This window comes from Bufo bufo, chromosome 3 (genome assembly GCF_905171765.1).
Source record: "Bufo bufo chromosome 3, aBufBuf1.1, whole genome shotgun sequence".
NCBI lineage: Eukaryota > Metazoa > Chordata > Amphibia > Anura > Bufonidae > Bufo > Bufo bufo.
In genome coordinates this window covers 434,981,009-435,006,587 of record NC_053391.1, presented here as the reverse complement: position 1 = coordinate 435,006,587, position 25,579 = coordinate 434,981,009, and the positions used below count along the sequence as shown (strand labels likewise).

At 42.2% G+C, this 25,579-nt stretch overlaps 1 long non-coding RNA gene across 1 annotated transcript in view; it reads right to left on the bottom strand.

Moving 5' to 3' along the window:
- Positions 1–601: 601 nt before the first annotated feature.
- The window catches only part of LOC120993458, a 69,767-nt gene continuing 44,789 nt past the window's right edge, over positions 602–25,579 (bottom strand). Inside the window, exon 3 of the long non-coding RNA XR_005777268.1 lies at positions 602–821. This is a non-coding gene — a long non-coding RNA (uncharacterized LOC120993458). The remainder of the gene's footprint in view (positions 822–25,579) is intronic.

Below are 25,579 nucleotides of genomic sequence, written 5' to 3'. Positions count from 1 at the left end.
CAATGAGGAAAGGTAGGATGCAAGTAGTTGCTAAAACAGACATGTCAGGAGAGGTCACAGGTCCTCTTCAAGAAATATTGAAAGATTTCATGATGCAAAACCACTTTCTAACTTATAATTATACAGTTGTACTGGCTGTCTCCCATGATCAGCCCATTTAAGCCACCTGCTGGAGCGGAGAGGTAACTACAATATCTATTGTATCCATGCATACATATGTCTATTACATCTATCTCTGAGATACTGACGGGGTTGTACGCCATGACATACTATACTTGGCAATATACTATACTTGCACCTAAGTAGATATATACTGTACTTGCACATTTTGCCCTACAGACCTGGTTACAGTCTAGGGTAACGTAAATGGTATTGTTTACTAACCAGTAAATTCATGTGAATGAACAATACTATAAACTGATCTGTTTAAATACATTTCTTTTTTGTCCATCAGTGTTTTTATTTCACATTTTTTGACAACAATTAGATCAGTTTGCTGGACTGTGCATTTATTTTCATCTATTTTTATCCATAATGTACACCCCCCCCCCCCCCCCCCAAAAAAAAATAAAAAATTACGCTGAAGCTATTTAACATTCACTCAGATACTCTGCTAATATGACATTATTGGATTATCTAAGGGTATATTTTAGGTAGGTTTAATCATAATGCCCAACCATGTACAATCAATACAGCCTGTAGAAAGTGGATCTATCATTTAAGTTTCTTCCAGCAATATAATAAAACATGGACAGACGAGCACTATAGAGTCATTGTATTTCAGATACTCCATCTTGAAAGGAAATTAAAGTTTAAAGTATCTGAAATAGAAGAGAAATAGTTGACATTAGATACAATTTAATTCTCTGCAAGTTTAATGCCACTCTATTATTTGGCAATATCTTACTTAATAGAAGCATTATGATTATTACTTACTGTGAGAAATGCTATAAGCACAGATTACAGTAAATTTCTGTCACTTGGATTGGTTTACATGCATACCGAAATGTACAATAATTCTAGTAAATTACTTGCTGCTTTATATAAATACAGAGAAGTGAGCCGCAGTCACTGATATTGAACATTTGCACATTCTGAGTCTCAAAGCTGTAGTGATACGTGTATCAAGCCCTGAATGAAGCACTCCATGCTGTGAATTCTATATATACAGTTCAAATATAAAATTGTGGGTCTGCCTGGGTTTATATTAAGTACAATCTATAAAGGATTCCTAAGGCTGGATGTTACGTATGGTAAACATGGAACATAATTATAATCAGGGAGGGATTTTGAAACAAAATTTGACCACTTAGATTTCATTGAAGTGAAAAGCATGCCAATATCAGTCAGAACTGTGCACCACAGTGGCGCAAATTGCACTTCTTATTGCAACAGGGATGATTCCTGATATCTAATTCTAACAAACAGAAAATATATTTTTCTTTAAATCTCTTTGGGACAAGAAAAATATTTTTATAGATCAGGGATGCTCAACCTGCAGCCCTCCAGCTGTTGCAAAACTACAATTCCCAGCATGCCTTCACAGCCAACAGCTATTAGGGCATACTAAGAGTTGTAGTTTTGCAATAGCTGGAGGGCTGCAGGTTGAGCAACCCTGTTATAGATGGTCATAGGTTTTATACATTTTTGAGGGAGATATTTTGCATGTATTTGCAGTTAACTGCATAAACCACCATGAGCTGTCAAAGTGGGAAAGATATTAGGTCACATGTATAATAGCATATTTGGATTCCATATCACATAGTACCTGTACCCAATTTCACTGAATTACTGAATACTGAAATGTTTATGTGCTATTTCTGTTTTGCAATGTAAATTCAACAAAGTTGTTTTTAAAAGTTTTCATTGCATATTATAATTTGATCTGTATTAAAATTAACTGGAATTGCTGACATTAGATGGAAAATGAGCCATCAATCATGACAGATAGGGAGGCATAGGGCAGGGATTACGGCCAAGAGCTGAGCACTTGCCGTGATTGGGACTACCCATTGTGCACTTGCAGTCTCATTTGCATTCACCTGCCCCACAGGGAACAGCTAAATCGACGGCCCAATGTGTGAAAATCTTACAAAACTGCAATTATTCTATTTCAAATCTTCTGTTCAGATGCAACCTAGAGAGGGATTTATGTTGTCAAAGTATTTTCTGGTTATATATTACAATTATTGACTGTGGATTGTGAAATTTTCCTAATTAAACATAAAACATAAGGGAAATTTATCATGATAGGGAATGTTTGAATTCAGTTTTGCTTGAGTTTACGTTGCCATACTTTGTGCCCAATTTATAAAATGTGCACATCTTTCAACCTAACACTTTTGTCTAGAAATGCTACCCCCGTTTTCTACATCAGTCTCCTATCGGAGTGGCTTTGAGGCTTTTTGGGGGCTTTTTAAAAAAGTAGCTGTCATAATTCGGGATTGAAACTCATTAACATGGCTAACCATGCCCATCTTACTTTTAAAAACTGGAGTGGTGTAAAAATTCTAAAATTTGCAATAATTTTGAGAGGAAGTGACCTCAAAAAGTCACTTTTTTTAACACAGAATGTAGGAGTGTCTGGCTTGATAAATTACAACCAGAATTTGTAGATGTGAAGCAAGCAAGTTCTAAATCGGTGACATTGAAGGGCTTATTTAAAGTGGGGCAGAATGGTTTAAAAATAAAAAAGAATCATTACTCACCTGCACCAGTCCCTGCTGCTCTTTACTTTCTGCTCCCGGATATGACACAAGAAATGGCTTAATGATTTTTTAAATTTATTTTTAACACATTCCACCCTATTTTTTAATAAATATAGGCCCTGGAAAACCCCTGTAATAAAAAATCCCATACAATGTGTTTCTACCTTTAGTTACTTACCATTGGTATTTTACATGTCTTTTTGAGTCAAAGGGATATTATTTTAAGCAGAATTTTCAACATTCAAAGGTTTGAATCCCATTGTTTTAGTGTTTGAAGACTGTAATATTGACAGCAGACACCTGCCTTAAGAAACAGGACGTCTGGTTATCTTTTGATTGGCATGGAAGACATCAAATAGTCACTCAGATCAGTAGAATTTTAGAAGCAGCTCAAATATATCCTATCTGATCATAGCAAAGCTGTGGTTTGATGAGCATGACCAACATGTACCAAATATTAGAGCTCAGGTGTGTGATTGAGATGTTAGCTTATGAAGGGCATATGTAAGGAAAAAAAGAGCAAAGACAGTATGCAGTATTTATTACTATGCTATTGTATTGGAAGATGTATAACTTCTTTGCCACATTTACATTGTGGTAATAAAATAGTTGTTACTAGGTAGTCAAACCTCTTATAGAAAGAACACCAGTGATGTATTAGGCAGTCTTGTAAGCTATTGTTTAAAAAGCGAATGAAAAGAAAATCCCCCTCAAAATAGATTTTTTGTGATTTATAGAAATGATAATTTCAAGATCATTATTAATTCCCATTTTCTTTTTGCCATGATATTCTAAGAGACATGTACCTACACATAGTGCCAAAGTTCCAAACTGCGGACCTGCCTTTTCTGTTGCCGTAGGATTTCAGGGGAGATATATGTGCCTCTGTAATGGGTACTGTATGGGTACTGTATTATGGGTACTGTATGGTGGATGTGAAATACATAAGGTCAAATAAATGATGTTTCACTTTAATTATAGCTCCTAGATGGGACAAACCCAGACACTCAGCATACACAGAGATAAATTAGAATATTGTGCAAAGTTGGGTTTCAATGTGGGTTTCGATGTGGACATGTCCACCGTATCCTTCGCTGCCTCTAATCCCAAAACATGTTCACGGATGCAGCATTTGAACTCTCGTGATGTAAGTCCCACATAAATCAGATTACAGGGACAATGGGCATAATACATTTTTTCCAGATGTAGAACAGCTTATCGTATGAGTGATTGCAAATTCTCTTGACCCATCCAAACTCCTAAAGTGGGTTGCTCTGTCAACATTCTTACTTGCAACACAGCGATTGCAAGGGTTACATCCCCAAGGTGATCTAGAAGCACCAAAGGTGCTTACACTAGATGAGGTCAAATAGTGACTTTTAACAAGTTTGTCCTTAAGGTTTTGGGATCGTCTAAAAGTGATTGATGGAGTAACAGGTAAAGACCGTGCAAGGACAGGATGAGCCGTTAGGTCCCAGTACTTACTCAAAGCTTTCCTCATTTAAAAATGCAGAGGAAAGTATAGGTAGAGATGAAACATGGGATGTCCAATTCCGAAGTTTTTCTGGTCTGTGAAAACAAAAGAGTTTCTCTGTTGGAATACTTAGCTCGAGTATATCCAGCCCTGATATCTAGTTTGTTGTATCCACGTGTCAGAAATCTCCATTGTAAATCCACCGCCTGATTTTCAGAAAGCTCCAAATTAGAGCAGATTCTTCTGGCAGGTAAAAATTTGTCCAACAGGGATACTTTTAATTAGAGATTTTGGATGTGAAGAACTAGCATGTAAGCGCATTGACAGATGTTTCCTTTCTAAAAAGATCAGAAACCACGGTCCCATCATCTGCCACCTGAAACTCGACATCAATAAATTCAATTTTCCATGTGTCCGCCTTATAGGTAAGCTTGATATTCATATCATTATGATTCAGACCCTCTATAAAGGCATGGAGTTCCTCCAATGAGCACTGCCAGATGAAAAGCACGTCATCTCTGAATCGGCACCATAGTTGTACCTTCTCAATTAGTGGTGCAGGTTCCGTAAGAAAGATCTGTCTTTCCCGCAGCCCCAAGAAGAGGCCAACCCTTTAAGGTACTTTTCCACAGGCCAAGGTTGGGAGTCCATTCCCAATTATTGCCCTGTGTAAATTGCTGATCATTCAACAAATGAGTAAACATAATAATTATCTGAGTATCTTTTATCTTTTTTGCACATAAAATCCTTTGTGAATAGTCATTAACCTGGGTAAACAGGGATGTGCTTCCCACAAACAAGCAAGTGCATGAACAATCATAGTAGTGATTATTCATCCCCATTTTCTCGGTGAGCCAATGCTCAAGGGGCATGCCTGCTGTCCAGGTACATAACCATCTGATGCTCTCAGCATTAATTAATGCTAGGAGTGTCAGGTATTTATGCACCTGGCCGGCAGCCGCAGATGCCCTCCTGAATTCAACTGTATCACTGTCCTCAGTATGGTGATAAAGCAGTATTTTATGCTGCAGTGTAGTATTTTGTTGTGCTGCACTACAGTATTGCTGCCTACTTCTGTTGTCCCTGCCTACTTGTGGCTTGTATTTTCCTTCCTACTTCTGTTGTCCCCGCATACTTGTGGCTTCTGTTGGCCCTACTGTCTATGACGTGACACTTCGGTTATGCACTTCTTTAATGATGCACAAAGCCGAGTTCAGCTTCGGATTTTGACACCGTTATTTATGCGCATTACCGAAGTGTCACGTCATGGACATTAGACAAAGCAAGTCTCGTGATACAGAAACTTGCAGCTAGATCACAAAGACCTCCACAGTGCCCAAACATTTTATGGTAGTATGGAGAATAATGGAGTTTGGACCGGATGAGCTCACCACTATCAGGAACATTTGACTCATTCCTGACTATTGTCTGTGCATCGGCCTATGGAAAGCAGATCTGGACCAAGCTCAAGGATACCACTGATGTGATCTTCTGACATGTCATTCTGACTTTCATTTGTAATTAACACTCAGTTCTGTTTGTATGTCATAACTGTTTCATAACAACAAAAATAAAACTATTGTTGAAGATAGCTGCTTTTTACGTTATGAAGTTGTTGAGCTGCTCCCTAGTGGTACTAAGCTTTAAATGCCATTGCAAACAAATGAATATAAAGAAGGTAAAAGCGCTAAAGTGAATTGAAGAAAACTATAAACCTAAATAGCCAGTAGCTTTGAGCAAAAAGATACAAAAGTTTTTGTAATTCACAAACATAATAAAAACCTTATGTGCTTTTTTTTAATGATTTTATTCTGTGATCTAAACAAACATTCCCACTTCTTAGCTGCAAGCCTTCATCCTTTGCTAATTTTATGGCTTAATCAGATTTGATTGAACACTTCTGTTTCTATTATAAGCTGTTAGTTTTCATTACCAAGGAATTTCCAAATAGACAGTATTCATCAAAAGTTTAGAAATATGCCTTCAACTATAGAATGAGATCATTCGTGTCACATTAATTAAGGTTCACACGTCCAGAGAGGTACAGTATACCGGCCATCAGATCATGGAAAAAGAAAAGGATGAAACATTCTCTAACATTTCCATGGGAAATGTTTACCCTCATCCATGTGCTACAATTGTAACTTTTTTTTTTACCTCAAAAGCCATAAGATCTTCTATAGGTGATGTGAAATCAGATTTCAGTTTAAATTTTTTAACAATTACAATCATTAGCTGTGGGCAACCCTTACTCTTTTAATGACATCACATTTTACTATTTATATGTGCATGTACTACGTTAAAGGGGTTTTCCAGGAGTTTAATATCGATGGTCTATGCTCAGGATAGGTCATCAATATCAGATCAGTGGGGGATCAACTCATAGCACCACCGCTAATCAGCTGTTTGAAAAGGCTCTCCGTTGAGTGCTGCAGCCTCTTCCTAGGCCAATGACGTCACGTTCATCAGTCGCATGGCTTAGATACAGCTCATTCAAGTAAAAGGTCTTGGGCTGCAATAACAAGCACAGATGCTATACAATGAATGACTATGTGCTTGGTAAGCTGTAAAGATTGCTGCAGCGCTCACTAAAGTGCTGCTGCCTCTTCAAACAGCTGATCGGTGACCCCACCGATCAGAGATCGATGACCTATTTAGAGGATAAGTCTTCAAAATTTTACCCAAGGAAAACCTATTTAAAGGGATCCTATCAGCAAAATCATGCAGCATCATTTAGTGGCAGTTTCCCTAATCCTGTTGATATGTTTTACTCTTAAGCACTAAGGTGTTTTGGAGAAAACAACATTTTAACACTGGGTTTGGGGAGACGCATTGAGCAGCTCTTCTCTGGCTAACAGGTCTACCCCTATGCACAAGCAGAGTAACAGAGCATCTAGTGGACAGATTCCCAACCCCATTGTTAAAATTGTGTTTTATCTGTAACAATGTTGTGGTATTTGAAAGTAAAATAGAGTATAATGGCCCAATCACTACATCTAGCTGCCTGCAGTTAATAAAAATCAGAGGCTTGCTCATAGTTTTTCTTTAAAATGTAAGAATGTAAGAACCTGCAAATGTGAGGCAAGCAGCCCAAACTGATATACCCTAGTTTTTTAAATATTTTAGGTAGAATTGCTAATGAAAGATTTTTTTTTCTAAAACTTCCATGTTTTTAAGTTCAGTATATGATTTAATATACATTCTGAATCTCAATCCTAAATCAATTCTGCTGCATTTGTGGCCTAAAAGTGTTTAACAGCTTTGTCCATTAAGGTCCTTTGTTAAGAAATTGAATCTATCCACTTGGCACCTCTCTTGGCAGTGGTGGTGAGTTACAAATTGTTTTTAATGGCACAGTGGCTAGAACAGATCTCATGCCAAGCTGAGGTCTTGGCTTCTATTCTGACCAGGGCACCATCTGCATAGAATTTGTTCTTCCAGTGCCTTTTTCCAGGTACACCAGTTTTCCTAATACAAAAACATGTTGGAACTTAGCATGCTGTCTGTAACATTAGGTATATGACCACAACTCTAGTAGTAAAAATAAAAAATTGAAATACATTTTTACATCTAAAAAGATATAATGGGGAGCATTCCAAAATTTCTTCCACCAACAGACCCGGTCACAAGTTCATTCCATACAGGCAATTCTGCAGTATGCAGGTTTCTTGGATTTTTTTTAAGACATTTGATTATCTTCAGTATAAAATCAGCAAAGCTTAATAATGGAGTCCCAAATTTTGCATTATCTTAGTCTCAAGTATTTTATAGTATTATATATAGTATAGTATCTATATACACTGCTCAAAAAAATAAAGGGAACACTTAAACAACACAATGTAACTCCAAGTCAATCACACTTCTGTGAAATCAAACTGTCCACTTAGGAAGCAACACTGAGTGACAATCAATTTCACATGCTGTTGTGCAAATGGGATAGACAACAGGTGGAAATTATAGGCAATTAGCAAGACACCCCCAATAAAGGAGTGGTTCTGCAGGTGGTGAACACAGACCACTTCTCAGTTCCTATGCTTCCTGGCTGATGTTTTGCTCACTTTTGAATGCTGGCGGTGCTTTCACTCTAGTGGTAGCATGAGACGGAGTCTACAACCCACACAAGTGGCTCAGGTAGTGCAGCTTATCCAGGATGGCACATCAATGCGAGCTGTGGCAAGAAGGTTTGCTGTGTCTGTCAGCTTAGTGTCCAGTGCCTGGAGGCACTACCAGGAGACAGGCCAGTACATCAGGAGACATGGAGGAGGCCGTAGGGAGGGCAAAAACCCAGCAGCAGGACCGCTACCTCCGCCTTTGTGCAAGCAGGAACAGGAGGAGCACTGCCAGAGCCCTGCAAAATGAACTCCAGCAGGCCACAAATGTGCATGTGTCTGCTCAAACGGTCAGAAAAAGACTCCATGAGGGTGATATGAGGGCCCGACGTCCACAGGTGGGGGTTGTGCTTACAGCCCAACACCGTGCAGGACGTTTGGCATTTGCCAGAGAACACCAAGATTGGCAAATTCGCCACTGGCGCCCTGTGCTCTTCACAGATGAAAGCAGGTTCACACTGAGCACATGTGACAGACGTGACAGAGTCTGGAGACGCCGTGGAGAACGTTCTGCTGCCTGCAACATCCTCCAGCATGACCGGTTTGGCATTGGGTCAGTAATGCTGTGGGGTGGCATTTCTTTGGAGGGCCGCACAGTCCTCCATGTGCTCGCCAGAGGTATCCTGACTGCCATTAGGTACAGAGATGACATCCTCAGACCCCTTGTGAGACCATATGCTGGTGCGGTTGGCCCTGGGTTCCTCCTAATGCAAGACAATGCTAGACCTCATGTGGCTGAAGTGTGTCAGCAGTTCCTGCAAGACGAAGGCATATAGCGTTTGTGTATGCACAATCTAATATACATAATATATGCACGGACTCAGTAAGTGTGTGCATTATAACATTGAAGTAGCTTTTTTCTCCCTCCTGTTTACAATCCATGTTAGAACTAAAGCGGTATTGTATGACAGAGAGATAACAAGGAATATATACTGAAGACAAACCGGTCTACCTGTCTTTCTTTAGCAATGACTAAATTACAGGTTGCCTTATCTTCATTGAGTGGTAGTCATTCTCTGCTCATAAAAATGTCAACATATTTAATTCCTTGACATTATCAGTCTATGCATTTTTCAGAGACATGCAAGTTAATGAGTCTGATATCTTCTCTGTGTTCATCAGCATTTGAGTTAATCATTTAACTATTAAAATAGACTACAGTTTCAACACAAACTAGAATTTAATTCTTATATTCTGTTGAATTTTACTCATGTATGCTTTTAAGGCAGAGAGCAGAGACGCTATTGGATAATGCCACTAATAAAGCCTTTTTCCTTCTGATGGCATGATAAACTCCCACACTGGGAATCTGGCTTCCAAAGTCACCCTCCAGTTTTACACCAAAAAGACAGTGCTATACAGACGCAAACAATGTTCTACAAGCAGTTTACATATATATATATATATATATATATATATATATATATGCTATAAAATAGCAAAAGAACTAATACTAATCTTACCAATCCTCTAACTCTCCTGTACTGACTCTTCTCTGGTCCTCCACAGTCTCCATTTGCTACACTCCAGCAATGATGTGTTGACACATGACCAAAACAGTCGATCACTAGATTTAGAAGATGACATGACAACACAGAGGTTACCACTGTGGCCAGTGATTGGATGCAGCAGTTATATCATGTGAACATGTCATTGATAGAGCCAGGTCAACAGAGACTTGCAAGGGACCCAGGAAACATGAGCAGGGGATTGGTAATCTGGGTATTTCTTATTTTGTTATTATATAGCATTGTAAGTTTGTTTATATGTGCGTAATGGATGGACAGTCCCTTTTAAGGAAACGGTCACAAGGCTTTTTTCTAAAATACAACTGAAAGGTCCATCGGAAGTCAAATTCTCATTGATTCTTTGTGAATTTGTGAGAAGAAGAGGACACTATGTTTTCTGATACTAAAAACAATAGGCCTCATGTATAAAATCCACTGGATGGAGACAACACAGGTCCTGACCATGAAAGACAGGAAACTGCAATTTTTACAAGCAACAGAGATTTCTTCCCTGTTTGTTGCTATCTTTATTTGAAACAGTTGCTATGCAGATGTACTATAAAAAATGTGCCAGAATTCAGGCACAAAAAGAGTGGCATACAAGATTTGCACTACGCTTATTAACTATTTTATACCTTTTTCACCTTAGGCAACAAAGGTGCATGGTTGTGTACGTGACACAGAGTCAGATTTTATAATTTTTATCTTCATACTTCATACTCTGACGCTGTGCTATCACAAACCAGCTGTAAAATGCATCGAGAGGACTCCCATGCTCATGCACATGGTGAAGAGGAATCATAGAGGAGTTCTCGCAATGCATTTTACTGCTGGTTTGCAGGAGCACAGTGTCAAAATGCAAGTGAGTATGAATATCAAAATTACATAATAAGACTCCCTTAACCCTTTCAGGACCAAGCAAATCTGACATGTGGTAATAACTTTAAAACGCTTTGACCATTCTGAGATTGTTTTCTCGTCACATATTGTACTTCATGACAGTGGTAAAATTGAATCAAAAAATTTAATTTTTATTTATAAAATAATACCAAATTTACCAAAAATTTTGAGAAATTAGCAAATTTCCAAATATCTATTTCTCTACTTTTATAATAGATAGTAATAACTCCAAAAATAGTTATTACTTTACATTCCCCATATGTCTACTTCATGTTTGGATCATTTTGTGAATGTCATTTTATTTTTTGGGGATGTTAGAAGGCTTAGAAGTTTTGATGCAAATCTTGAAATTTTTCAGAAGATTTCCAAAACCCACTTTTTGAGGACCCTTTCAGGTCTGAAGTCACTTTGTGAGGCTTACATAATAGAAACCACCCAAAATTGACCCCATTTTAGAAACTACACCCCTCAATGTATTAAAAACTGATTTTACAAACTTTGTTAACCCTTTAGGTGTTCCACAAGAATTAAAAGAAAATGTAGGTGAAATTTCAGAATTTCCCTTTTTTGACAGATTTTCCATTTTAATAAATTTTTTCCCGATAACAAAGCAAGGGTTAACAGCCAAACAAAACTCAATATTTATTGCCCCAATTCTGTAGTTTACAGTAACACCCCATATGTGGTCGTAAACTGCTGTGCGGGCACACTGCATCATGCAAAAGGAAAGGAACGCCATATGGTTTTTGGAAAGCAGATTTCACTTGGATAATTTTAAGCTGCCATGTCACATTTGAAGACCCCTTGATGCACCCCTAGAGTAGAAACCCCAAAAAAGGGACCCCATTTTGGAAACTACGGGATAAGGTGGCATTTTTTTTTGTACTATTTTAGGGTACATGTGATTTTTGGTTGCCATATTACACTTTTTGTGAGGTAAGATAACAAAAAATAGCTGTTATGGCACCGTTTTTATTTTTTGTTATTTCCAATGTACAAGATCATGTGGTATTTTTATAGAGCAGGTTGTTACAGACACGGCGATACCTAATATGTATACTTTTTTATTTATTTATGTTTTACACAATAACAGCATTTTTTATTTAAAAAAATCATGTTTCAGTGTCTAGATATTCTGAGAGCACTATTTATTTATATTTTTTGGGCGATTGTCTTAGGTAGGGTCTCATTTTTTGCGGGATGAGATGACAGTTTGAATGGTACTATTTTGGGGTGCGTATGATTTTTTTGATTGCTTGGTATTACCCTTTTTGTGATGTAAGAAGACAAAAAATGGCTTTTTTGACCCAGTTTTTTTCACCTGAGGGTTCACCTGAGGGGTTAGGTCATGTGATATTTTTATAGAGCAGGTCGTTACAGACGTGGAAATATCTAATATGTATACTTTTTTTTATTTATGTAAGTTTTACACAATGATATCATTTTTTAAACAAAAAAAATCATGTTTTAGTGTCTCCATAGTCTGAGAGCCATAGTTTTTTCAGTTTTTGGGCGATTGTCTTAGGTAGGGTATAATTTTTGTGGAATGAGATGATGGTTTGATTGGCACTATTTTGGGGTGCATATGACGTTTTGATCGCTTGCTATTACACTTTTTGTGATGTAAGGTGACAAAATGGCTTTTTTGACACCGTTTTATTTTTATTTTTTTTACGGTGTTCACCTGAGGGGTTAGGTCATGTGATATTTTTATAGAGCAGGTCGTTACGGACGTGGCAATATCTAATATGTATACCTTTTTTTTTTTTATGTAAGTTTTACACAATGATATCATTTTTTAAACAAAAAAAATAATATGTTTCAGTGTATCCATAGTCTGAGAGCCATAGTTCTTTCAGTTTTTGGGCGATTGTTCTAGGTAGGATATCATTTTTGTGGGATGAGATGACGGTTTGATTGGCACTGTTTTAGGGTGCATATCACTTTTTGATCGATTGCTATCACACTTTTTGTGATGTAAGGTGACATAAAATGGCTTTTTTTACAGTTTTTATTTTTATTTTTTTACTGTGTTCACCCGAGGGGTTAAGTCATGTGGTATTTTTATATAGCAGGTTGTTACGAATGCAGAGATACCTTTTTTTTTATATTTAACACAATAAAAGCATTTTTGAAACAAAAAAATCATGTTTTAGTGTCTCCAGAGAGCCCTATTTTTTATATTTTTTGGTCGATTGTCTTAGGTAGGGGCTAATTTTTTACAGGATGAGGTGACGATTAGATTGGTACTATTTTGGGAGGCATTTGCCTTTTTGATCGCTTGATCGTTTTTTTTAGCACAGTTTTTATAAAAACATTTTGACTGTGTTCACCTGAGGGGTAAAGTCATGTGATATTTTTATAGAGCCAGTCGGTACGGACGCGGTGATACCTAATATACTACTTTTCTTTTTTTTCCCTATTTTTTACAATTTTTCTTTTACTTTATTTTGGGAAAAAGACGCTTTTTTTTTACTTGAAACTTTAAATGATTTTTTTGAAACTTTCTTTTTTAAACTTTTTTTTCACTCTGGGACTTCAACTTTTGGGGGTATGATCCCCTTTACAATGCATCGCAATTCTTACACTTACAGCCTGCTCGCCTGTGAGATCCAGGGGGATGGATCTCACAGGCTCTCCCGGAAGGCATCGGGCTGCCTTCCCTGCCATCGGGTCCCCGTCACAGCAGCACAGGGATCCGATGGCTGCTTCCTCCCTGCACGGACATCGCTCCTGCCGCGGTCAGCACTGACCGCGGCCGTGCAGGGGTTAATGGGCCGGCACATACAGCAGGGGTCTGGCTATCAGTGACTGCCGGACCCCTGCCGCGGATTGGGCGGGCGCAGCTCCTGCACCCGCCAGATCAACGACCCGTACATGTACAGCGCTGGTCAATAGGTTAAAACATATGGGCTGCATGCCCTGTACTAAAGTAAAACAGGCTCTCAAGCAGGATAATGGGGGTGGACCCATCGGGATAGGACTAAAAACTGAATTCCACCTCCAGAAACCAATCCCTCACTGATCCAAAAAAAATAATTGTAAGGGGGCAGTAAACTAGAGTAAAACATCACTTTTAATAATATAGGAGAATAAAAAGGCCCCTACAGACAGACAAACATGTAAAACATACACACCCTCAGCCTGGTATCAGACCGACACCATATGAGGCTGAGATATCAACGTTGGTGCTAGTGATGGACTAGGCAAAGAATGAACATAAAGGGACAGAGAAGGGTCTTGGTATAGTAAGAACACTGACCCTAGTGACTCCCTACTTGTCCTAGTCCACCCTATTGATATATCCAAAGGACAGGGTCCAAAAAAAACCCGCAAGGGGTGGCCCAGACTGGAGCTCTGATCCTACAATGGAAGCCCTAATAAGGCCCTAACCAGTGATAAAAGACCATGTGTCCAATGGATAATACAAAAATGGTTACAACAAATTGATTAGGGATGTTGGAAAAATGCCCCAACCAAACCCAATCAAGTATAATAGAAAATACTCAAGCGTCCCAACGCATTTCCTCAACATAGGCCCCAAGATTCTTCAGGGGACACGGGGCGTAATGATGATTGCACCAGCTGGCGTACGGCCCAACAGCTAGGGAATAACTTGTGTGGTAGCTACAGTCAGTGTGTGGCTGAGCTGTTTGGTGGCTGCAGTCAGCGTATGGCTGTAGACCCAAAAACAAGCAAGACCCAGGGTAATGGTGTCTGCAGGGGTAGATGGACCCTCACTGATCCACCCTACTACAGGGCAATTGGTGAACACTCACTGTGGGAGATTGGTTTGGAAACCAGGATTGCTGCATAAATATCACAGAAGCTAACAGAGCCCCTGTCACTTTAGGAATACTGCCTATCATGATTTATGAAACTCTGTGCCTGTGTGAGAGCTAACATATATCAATAATATTAAACAATGATAGCCATTTCTGACAGTGTGTGACTAGCAGTGCCTCCTGGACTAGTATATCTGTGCTGGCTGCCTGGAGTACACTGCATTTAACAGAGATACCCTTCCTTTGTGGGGGGTTTGGCAACTCCCCCCGTACTTTAGCAGACCTTCAAAGGAAAGCATACTTAACTGCTTCCCAGAGCTGGCTCCCACCTCCTTCTTTTCCCAGCCTTGGCTTTGGCTCCCAGTTTCATGCCCACTTCTGCCATGAGGCGAGATGAGGCAGTAGAACTTCACCATGACCTCCTGCATCGAGTCACGGGCAGCACGATGACAAGGCGTTTGTTACTACAGTATGTCATCGCACCACCAACTCAGGCTACAGGCAGGGAGCAGGACGCAGGTGAGTATTTTATTGTTTTTTTATGTATATATGTTGACAATATTGGGGATACTACAGGGGGCAGGAGGGAAGCATTATATACAGGTGTATTCCAATAAATTAGATTATCATCGAAAAGTTTATTTCAGTAATTCAATTAAAAAAGTGAAACTTGTATATCATAAGATTAATTACAGAGTGATCTATTTCAAACGTTTATTCCTTTTAATGCTGATGATTAGTTAGTTAGTATCTCAGAAAATTAGAATATTACATAAGACCAATTAAAAATGATTTTTAATACAGAAATGTTGGCCTACTGAAAAGTATGTACAGTATAGGCCCTCAATACTTGCTCGGGGCTCCTGTTGCATGATTACTGCATCAATGGTGTATGTCACAGGCTAATCGCCTCCATGCCATACCACATTAATGCAGTAACTCATACAACAGGGGCCCTGACCAAGAGGCAATCAGCCTGTGGCAATGCTGAGATGTTATGGAAGCCCAGATTGCTTTGATCGCTACCATCAGCTCGTCTCCATTGTTAGGTCTGATGTTTGCCATATTCCTCTTGACAATAACCCATAGATTCTTTATGGGGTTTAGGTCAGGTGAGTTTGCTGGCCAATCAAGCACAGTGATGGTGTGGTTATTAAACCAGGTATTTGTACTTTTGACAGTGTGGGAAGGTGCCATGTTCTGTTGGAAAATCAAATCAGTATCTCCATTAAACTTGCCAGCAGAGGGAAGCATGAATGCTCTAAAACTTCTTGGTAGACGGCTGCATTGACTTTGGACTTGAGATAACACAGTGGACCAGTGCACCAACAGATAACATGGCTCCCCAAACCATCACTGACTGTGCAAGCTTCACACTTGACCTCAGACAACTTGGATTGTGTGCCTCTCCACTCTTCCTCCACACTCTGGGACCTTGATTTTAAAATTAAATGTAAATATAACTTGAGAACAGGACTTTGTATCACTGAGGGACAGTCTAGCCCTTTTTCTCCTTATCCCAGGTAAGACACTTCAGACGTTGTGTCTGGGTCATGAGGGGCTTGGCGCAAAGAATGCGACAGTTGTAGCCCATGTCCTGGGGCTGCCTCCTTCTCCATTGTGCCGGTTGGTGGGTGTACTGCAGGGTAATATAACGTTTTATGACGTCACTAAAATACTGCAGTAATGAATAAATTGAGATATCGCCATATCGCCATTTCTTAATACTGCGGTATATCGCTAAGCACATTTCATGGAGGCATAGCACACTGTATAATAACAGCAGCGACAGGCACATTACATGGGGGTATGGCACACTTTATCATAGCAGCAAAATCAGGCACATTTAATGGGAATATAGCGAGCTATATAATAAGCAACAGCAAACACATTTCATGGGGGTATGGCACACTATATAACTGCAGCATAGGGCATATTTTATGAGGAGATGGCACACTATAATAACCAAAGTACAAGACACACATTTCAAGGCAGGGGAGTATGGGACACTATATAAAAACTGCAGCACCAGACACATTTCATGAGGGTATGGCACACTATATAATAACAGCAGCACCAAGCACATTTCATGGGGGTATGGCACACTATATAATAACAGCGGCACCAAGCACATTTCATGGGGGTATGGCACACTATATAATAACAGCAGCACCAAGCACATTTCATGGGGGTAAGGCACACTATATAATAACAGCAGCGCCAAGCACATTCCATGGAGGTATGGCACACTATATAATAACAGCAGCACCAAGCACATTTCATGGGGGTAAGGCACACTATATAATAACAGCAGCGCCAAGCACATTCCATGGGGGTATGGCACACTATATAATAACAGCAGCACCAAGCACATTTCATGGGGCTAAGGCACACTATATAATAACAGCAGCACCAAGCACATTTCATGGGGGTATGGCACACTATATAATAACAGCAGCACCAAGCACATTACATGGGGGTATGGCACACTATATAATAACAGCAGCACCAAGCACATTTCATGGGGCTAAGGCACACTATATAATAACAGCAGCACCAAGCACATTTCATGAGGGTATGGCACACTATATAATAACAGCAGCACCAAGCACATTTCATGGGGGTATGGCACACTATATAATAACAGCAGCACCAAGCACATTTCATGGGGGTATGGCACACTATATAATAACAGCAGCACCAAGCACATTTCATGGGGCTAAGGCACACTATATAATAACAGCAGCACCAAGCACATTTCTTGGGGGTATGGCACACTATATAATAACAGCAGCACCAAGCACATTTCATGGGGGTATGGCACACTATATAATAACAGCAGCACCAAGCACATTTCATGGGGGTATGGCACACTATATAATAACAGCAGCACCAAGCACATTTCATGGGGGTATGGCACACTATATAATAACAGCAGCACCAAGAACATTTCATGGGGGTATGGCACACTATATAATAACAGCAGCACCAAGCACATTTCATGAGGGTATGGCACACTATATAATAACAGCAGCACCAAGCACATTTCATGGGGCTAAGGCACACTATATAATAACAGCAGCACCAAGCACATTTCATGGGGGTATGACACACTATATAATAACAGCAGCACCAAGCACATTTCATGGGGGTATGGCACACTATATAATAACAGCAGCACCAAGCACATTTCATGGAGGTATGGCACACTATATAATAACAGCAGCGCCAAGCACATTTCATGGAGGTATGGCACACTATATAATAACAGCAGCGCCAAGCACATTTCATGGGGCTAAGGCACACTATATAATAACAGCAGCGCCAAGCACATTTCATGGGGGTATGGCACACTATATAATAACAGCAGCACCAAGCACATTTCATGGGGGTATGGCACACTATATAATAACAGCAGCACCAAGCACATTTCATGGGGCTAAGGCACACTATATAATAACAGCAGCGCCAAGCACATTTCATGGGGGTATGGCACACTATATAATAACAGCAGCACCAAGCACATTTCATGGGGGTATGGCACACTATATAATAACAGCAGCACCAAGCACATTTCATGGGGGTATGGCACACTATATAATAACAGCAGCACTAAGCACATTTCATGGGGGTAAGGCACACTATATAATAACAGCAGCACCAAGCACATTTCATGGGGGTATGGCACACTATATAATAACAGCAGCGCCAAGCACATGACGAGGGTATTGGTTATTTCCCGTTCGCCACCTCCATTCACCTTAATAGCCCAATTCTAACAACCCCCCTTTATTCCACCATTACACTTCCCCACCATTAAGCCCCATAACCAATAAAACACGGACCACCAGCTGGAAATGTAATGGCCACAGCAGCCGTTTATTAAATAACAAATACAACATAACATACATAATACTGTAAACCCCCCAATGGGGGGAGGTCCTTGAAGCCCCAAACATCGAGCTGCCGAACCAGGGTGAGCCATTCTTGCCTCCAGCCGTAACGCCCAGCTCAAAGGCACCACAGAATGACCCCCTCCCCTTCGATTCACCACAACCTCTCGGTCCACCTGGGAGTCCAGCCCCAACCGTGGGGCCCCCCAATTGTCCTCAGCTTCCACCATGACCAACTCCAAGGACCCCCCCCCCCACCGCCACCAACGCCCGGACTTGACCACCTCAACTCCGGGCGTTCCTCCACAACCTCAGGGCCACCTCAATGCCCTCCTGCAGTGCCAAACTCCACATATCCAAGCCTACAGCATTCAAATGCACTCCATCCGACCTCCAAAAGGCCCCCACTCCAGCCTCCAACTCCCTGTGCCTAACTACCACCGCCCCATTCCTAGCCATAAAACGCCCTACCGCCCTATTCACCTTCACCCTTGCCTTATTCACCGCATCCACAGACCGCGCCTCCCTCCACACCTGCCGAGGAACAATGTCCGACCATACGGTCACCATACCCGGAAACAAAGACCATAACCGCAAAAAATCCCATTTAACCTCCTTAATCAGTTTCCTGATAGGCTTCGCAGCCAAATCATTACCCCCCGCATGGACCACCAACACATCCGGCGCCCTATCCATCCTTACAAACCTGTGAACCTCAGGCAACACCCCCTTCCACACCATACCCCGCCTCCCAATCCACCTTACCACCGCAGACTCTCTATCAAAGCCAAGCTGCTGACCGTCCGGCCGAACCGCTGCCCGAACAGCCCCCCAGAAGACATAAGAATGCCCCAGAATCCACACCAGAGCGGGCGCCGCACCTGCAATGAAAGAAAACAAAAGAACAATACCACAACCTTACACTGACATGCCAAACCCAGCACACCCGACTATAATCGATCCAAACGAACATAGGACTTAAACCTTGCCGACTCCCAACGTCCAATCCGCTTAATAACATCCTCACCCAGGCCCCATCTAGCAGCCTCCGTCGCCGCCCCAATCCTAAAGGAGTGGCTAGAATACCCCTCCCTATCCAACCCCGCCCGGCTCAAACATCTAGAAAAAACCGCCGAGAACTGAAATCGAGACAAAAAGGAGCCATTCGCATGGACCAACAAGGGGGACGCCACCCCCCCCCCAACCCCCATCCCATACTCCCGTAAACATCGAACCGGGCACATATCGCAACCGTCAATCCGGAAAAGCACCACCTTCCGACCTCTCCCCAACGTATCCGTTTTTGACCGCCGGATGACAAACTCCACCCTGTCCGCAAACAACTCCACATCCCCCCTTAACAGACCCCCCGCCCGACTCACCGAAGGACAGACTAACTCCCCCACCCGCATTGCCCCAAAGAACACCAGCGAGAAGGCCAACCGAAACAACCTCGCCTCCCCCTCTGACCGACAGACGCCCCTCAATTGACCCCCCAACTGAAGCAACAACCCAAATGAAACCGGCCTTCTCCCATCCACCCCAGCACCCATTCTCCGCCACCCTTTCAGCGCCTGCACCACCAGAAAAGCTTTCGTAATATCCACCATCTTCTGAGCCTTAAAACCGAAAGCCAACCCCGCCATGTAACCATTAACCTTGCTGACCGACCAACCCTGCTCCCTACCATGACCCAAAAACATTAACAATGCCAACTCCGGCTCCTCCATTCCTTCCCCCAACGCCGAACACCAATCCTCCCAGGCCCTCCAAGCCCTCATATACAGATCCCACGTACCCGGAGCCAAGGACGCCTGAACCAGCCCCATTAACGTTCCTCCAACAGCTCCCATAGGCAAGCCGGACACTCCAGACCAACCGCGTCCGCCTCCGGAACCAACTGCCGAAAACGAGTCCACTGTGAACGAGAAAGGGCGTCAGCGATACAATTGTCCACCCCAGGCACATGCACCGTCACAACCCAGGCATTAAGCGACAAGCACTGCAACACCAACCGCTGCAGCAGCCGCACCACCAACGGCGACGATGCCGACAGACCGTTAATCGCCTGGACCACCCCCATATTGTCACAGTGAAAACGCACCTTCCTGTCCCGGAAACGCTCCCCCCACAACAAAACCGCCAACACAATGGGGAACAATTCTAACAGAGCCAAATTCCGCACCCAACCCCGTTCAACCCAAGCCGCCGGCCAAACTCCAGCACACCACTGACCGCCACAAAAAGCCCCAAAACCCGATCCCCCCGCCGCATCAGTGAATAATTCAAAATCAAAAGCCTCCACCATTCCCCCCATAAACAGCGAGCGACCGTTGTACTGGTCCAGAAAAGAATTCCAAACCCGTAAGTCCGCCCACTGCTCCTTCCCTAACCGGATAAAATGATGCGGTACTACCACCCCCGCAGTCGCCTGCGCCAACCGCCTACAGAACACACGACCCATGGGCATTATCCTACAAGCGAAATTAAGCTTCCCTAAAAGCAATTGAATCTCCCTCAACTGCAACTTCTTCACCCGAATCGCCCTTGCCACCAAGCTTTTCAGATCCTCCAGCTTATCCCCCGGCAACCGACACTCCATCCTCACCGAATCAATCACTATGCCCAGGAAACTCAATTCCGTCACCAGCCCCACCGTCTTACCTTCCGCCAATGGAACCCCTAACCTCCCAAAAACAGAGCCCAACGTTTCCAACAATAAAGCGCAAACCCGCGAACCCGGGGGGCCAATACACAAAAAATCGTCCAGGTAATGAATCAGCGAATCACAACCTGACGAGTCCACAACCGCCCACTCCAGAAACGAGCTGAACGTTTCGAAGTAAGCGCACGACAACGAACACCTAATGGGTAAACAACGATCCACAAGGAACCCCCCATCCCAAAAACACCCCAACAAATGCTGACACACTGGATGAACCGGCAACAACCGAAACGCCGCCTCAATGTCCGTCTTTGCCATCAATGCTCCTGCCCCAAAACGCCTCACCCAACCCACTGCCGCATCAAATGATGTATATACTACGGAACAAACTGCCGGGTCAATCCCGTCGTTGACCGAGGAGCCCCTCGGAAACGACAGATGATGTATAAGGCGAAATTTATTCGCCTCCTTCTTCGGGACACCCTCAAATTGTTAACAGGCGGTGCCAAAAATGGACCCGCCATCCGCCCGAGCAGCACTTCTTTCCCCAACTTTTCCCCCACCACCTCCTGATGCTCCCTAGCCGACCGTAAATTCTTATTGAGCAACACCGCCTCCCCTGGCACAAACGGAATTCTAAAACCTTCCGCAAAACCCAAACCCAACAATCTCGCGGCCTCTCTATTGGGGTACCTATAGCACATTTCATGGGGGTATGGCACACTATATAATAAAAGCAGCAAAAAGCACATTTTATGGGGGTATGGCACACTATATAATAACAGCAGCACCAAGCACATTTCATGGGGCTAAGGCACACTATATAATAACAGCAGCACCAAGCACATTTCATGGGGCTAAAGCACACTATATAATAACAGCAGCACCAAGCACATTTCATGGGGCTAAGGCACACTATATAATAACAGCAGCACCAAGCACATTTCATGGGGGTATGGCACACTATATAATAGCAGCAGCACCAAGCACATTTCATGGGGGTATGGCACACTATATAATAACAGCAGCACCAAGCACATTTCATGGGGGTATGGCACACTATATAATAACAGCAGCACCAAGCACATTTCATGGGGCTAAGGCACACTATATAATAACAGCTGCACCAAGCACATTTCATGGGGGTATGGCACACTATATAATAACAGCAGCACCAAGCACATTTCATGGGGGTATGGCAAACTATATAATAACAGCAGCACCAAGCACATTTCATGGAGGTATGGCACACTATATAATAACAGCAGCACCAAGCACATTTCATGGGGCTAAGGCACACTATATAATAACAGCAGCACCAAGCACATTTCATGGGGGTAAGGCACACTATATAATAACAGCAGCACCAAGCACATTTCATGGGGGTATGGCACACTATATAATAGCAGCAGCACCAAGCACATTTCATGGGGGTATGGCACACTATATAATAACAGCAGCACCAAGCACATTTCATGGGGGTATGGCACACTATATAATAACAGCAGCACCAAGCACATTTCATGGGGCTAAGGCACACTATATAATAACAGCAGCACCAAGCACATTTCATGGGGCTAAGGCACACTATATAATAACAGCAGCACCAAGCACATTTCATGGAGGTATGGCACACTATATAATAACAGCAGCACCAAGCACATTTTATGGGGGTATGGCACACTATATAATAACAGCAGCACCAAGCACATTTCATGGGGGTATGGCACACTATATAATAACAGCAGCACCAAGCACATTTCATGGGGCTAAGGCACACTATATAATAACAGCAGCACCAAGCACATTTCATGGGGGTATGGCACACTATATAATAACAGCCGCACCAAGCACATTTCATGGGGTAAGGCACACTATATAATAACAGCAGCACCAAGCACATTTCATGGGGGTATGGCACACTATATAATAACAGCAGCACCAAGCACATTTCATGGAGGTATGGCACACTATATAATAACAGCAGCACCAAGCACATTTCATGGGGGTATGGCACACTATATAATAACAGCAGCACCAAGCACATTTCATGGGGCTAAGGCACACTATATAATAACAGCAGCACCAAGCACATTTCTTGGGGGTATGGCACACTATATAATAACAGCAGCACCAAGCACATTTCATGGGGCTAAGGCACACTATATAATAACAGCAGCACCAAGCACATTTCATGGAGGTATGGCACACTATATAATAACAGCAGCACCAAGCACATTTTATGGGGGTATGGCACACTATATAATAACAGCAGCGCCAAGCACATTTCATGGGGGTATGGCACACTATATAATAACAGCAGCACCAAGCACATTTCATGGGGCTAAGGCACACTATATAATAACAGCAGCACCAAGCACATTTCATGGGGGTATGGCACACTATATAATAACAGCAGCGCCAAGCACATTTCATGGGGGTATGGCACACTATATAATAACAGCAGCACCAAGCACATTTCATGGAGGTATGGCACACTATATAATAACTGCAGCACCAAGCACATTTCATGGGGGTATGGCACACTATATAATAACAGCAGCACCAAGCACATTTCATGGGGCTAAGGCACACTATATAATAACAGCAGCACCAAGCACATTTCATGGGGGTATGGCACACTATATAATAACAGCAGCACCAAGCACATTTCATGGGGCTAAGGCACACTATATAATAACAGCAGCACCAAGCACATTTCATGGGGTAAGGCACACTATATAATAACAGCAGCACCAAGCACATTTCATGGAGGTATGGCACACTATATAATAACAGCAGCGCCAAGCACATTTCATGGGGCTAAGGCACACTATATAATAACAGCAGCGCCAAGCACATTTCATGGGGGTATGGCACACTATATAATAACAGCAGCACCAAGCACATTTCATGGGGGTATGGCACACTATATAATAATAGCAGCACCAAGCACATTTCATGGGGGTATGGCACACTATATAATAACAGCAGCACCAAGCACATTTCTTGGGGGTATGGCACACTATATAATAACAGCAGCACCAAGCACATTTCATGGGGCTAAGGCACACTATATAATAACAGCAGCACCAAGCACATTTCATGGGGGTATGGCACACTATATAATAACAGCAGCACCAAGCACATTTCTTGGGGGTATGGCACACTATATAATAATAACAGCAGCACCAAGCACATTTCATGGGGGTATGGCACACTATATAATAACAGCAGCACCAAGCACATTTCATGGGGTTTTTGGCACACTATATAATAACAGCAGCACCAAGCACATTTCATGGGGTATGGCACACTATATAATAACAGCAGCACCAAGCACATTTCATGGGGGTATGGCACACTATATAATAACAGCAGCACCAAGCACATTTCATGGGGGTATGGCACACTATATAATAACAGCAGCACCAAGCACATTTCATGGGGCTAAGGCACACTATATAATAACAGCAGCACCAAGCACATTTCATGAGGTATGGCACACTATATAATAACAGCAGCACCAAGCACATTTTATGGGGGTATGGCACACTATATAATAACAGCAGCACCAAGCACATTTCATGGGGGTATGGCACACTATATAATAACAGCAGCACCAAGCACATTTCATGGGGCTAAGGCACACTATATAATAACAGCAGCACCAAGCACATTTCATGGGGGTATGGCACACTATATAATAACAGCCGCACCAAGCACATTTCATGGGGTAAGGCACACTATATAATAACAGCAGCACCAAGCACATTTCATGGGGGTATGGCACACTATATAATAACAGCAGCACCAAGCACATTTCATGGAGGTATGGCACACTATATAATAACAGCAGCACCAAGCACATTTCATGGGGGTATGGCACACTATATAATAACAGCAGCACCAAGCACATTTCATGGGGCTAAGGCACACTATATAATAACAGCAGCACCAAGCACATTTCTTGGGGGTATGGCACACTATATAATAACAGCAGCACCAAGCACATTTCATGGGGCTAAGGCACACTATATAATAACAGCAGCACCAAGCACATTTCTTGGGGGTATAGCACACTATATAATAACAGCAGCACCAAGCACATTTCATGGAGGTATGGCACACTATATAATAACAGCAGCACCAAGCACATTTTATGGGGGTATGGCACACTATATAATAACAGCAGCGCCAAGCACATTTCATGGGGGTATGGCACACTATATAATAACAGCAGCACCAAGCACATTTCATGGGGCTAAGGCACACTATATAATAACAGCAGCACCAAGCACATTTCATGGGGGTATGGCACACTATATAATAACAGCAGCACCAAGCACATTTCATGGAGGTATGGCACACTATATAATAACAGCAGCGCCAAGCACATTTCATGGGGGTATGGCACACTATATAATAACAGCAGCACCAAGCACATTTCATGGAGGTATGGCACACTATATAATAACTGCAGCACCAAGCACATTTCATGGGGGTATGGCACACTATATAATAACAGCAGCACCAA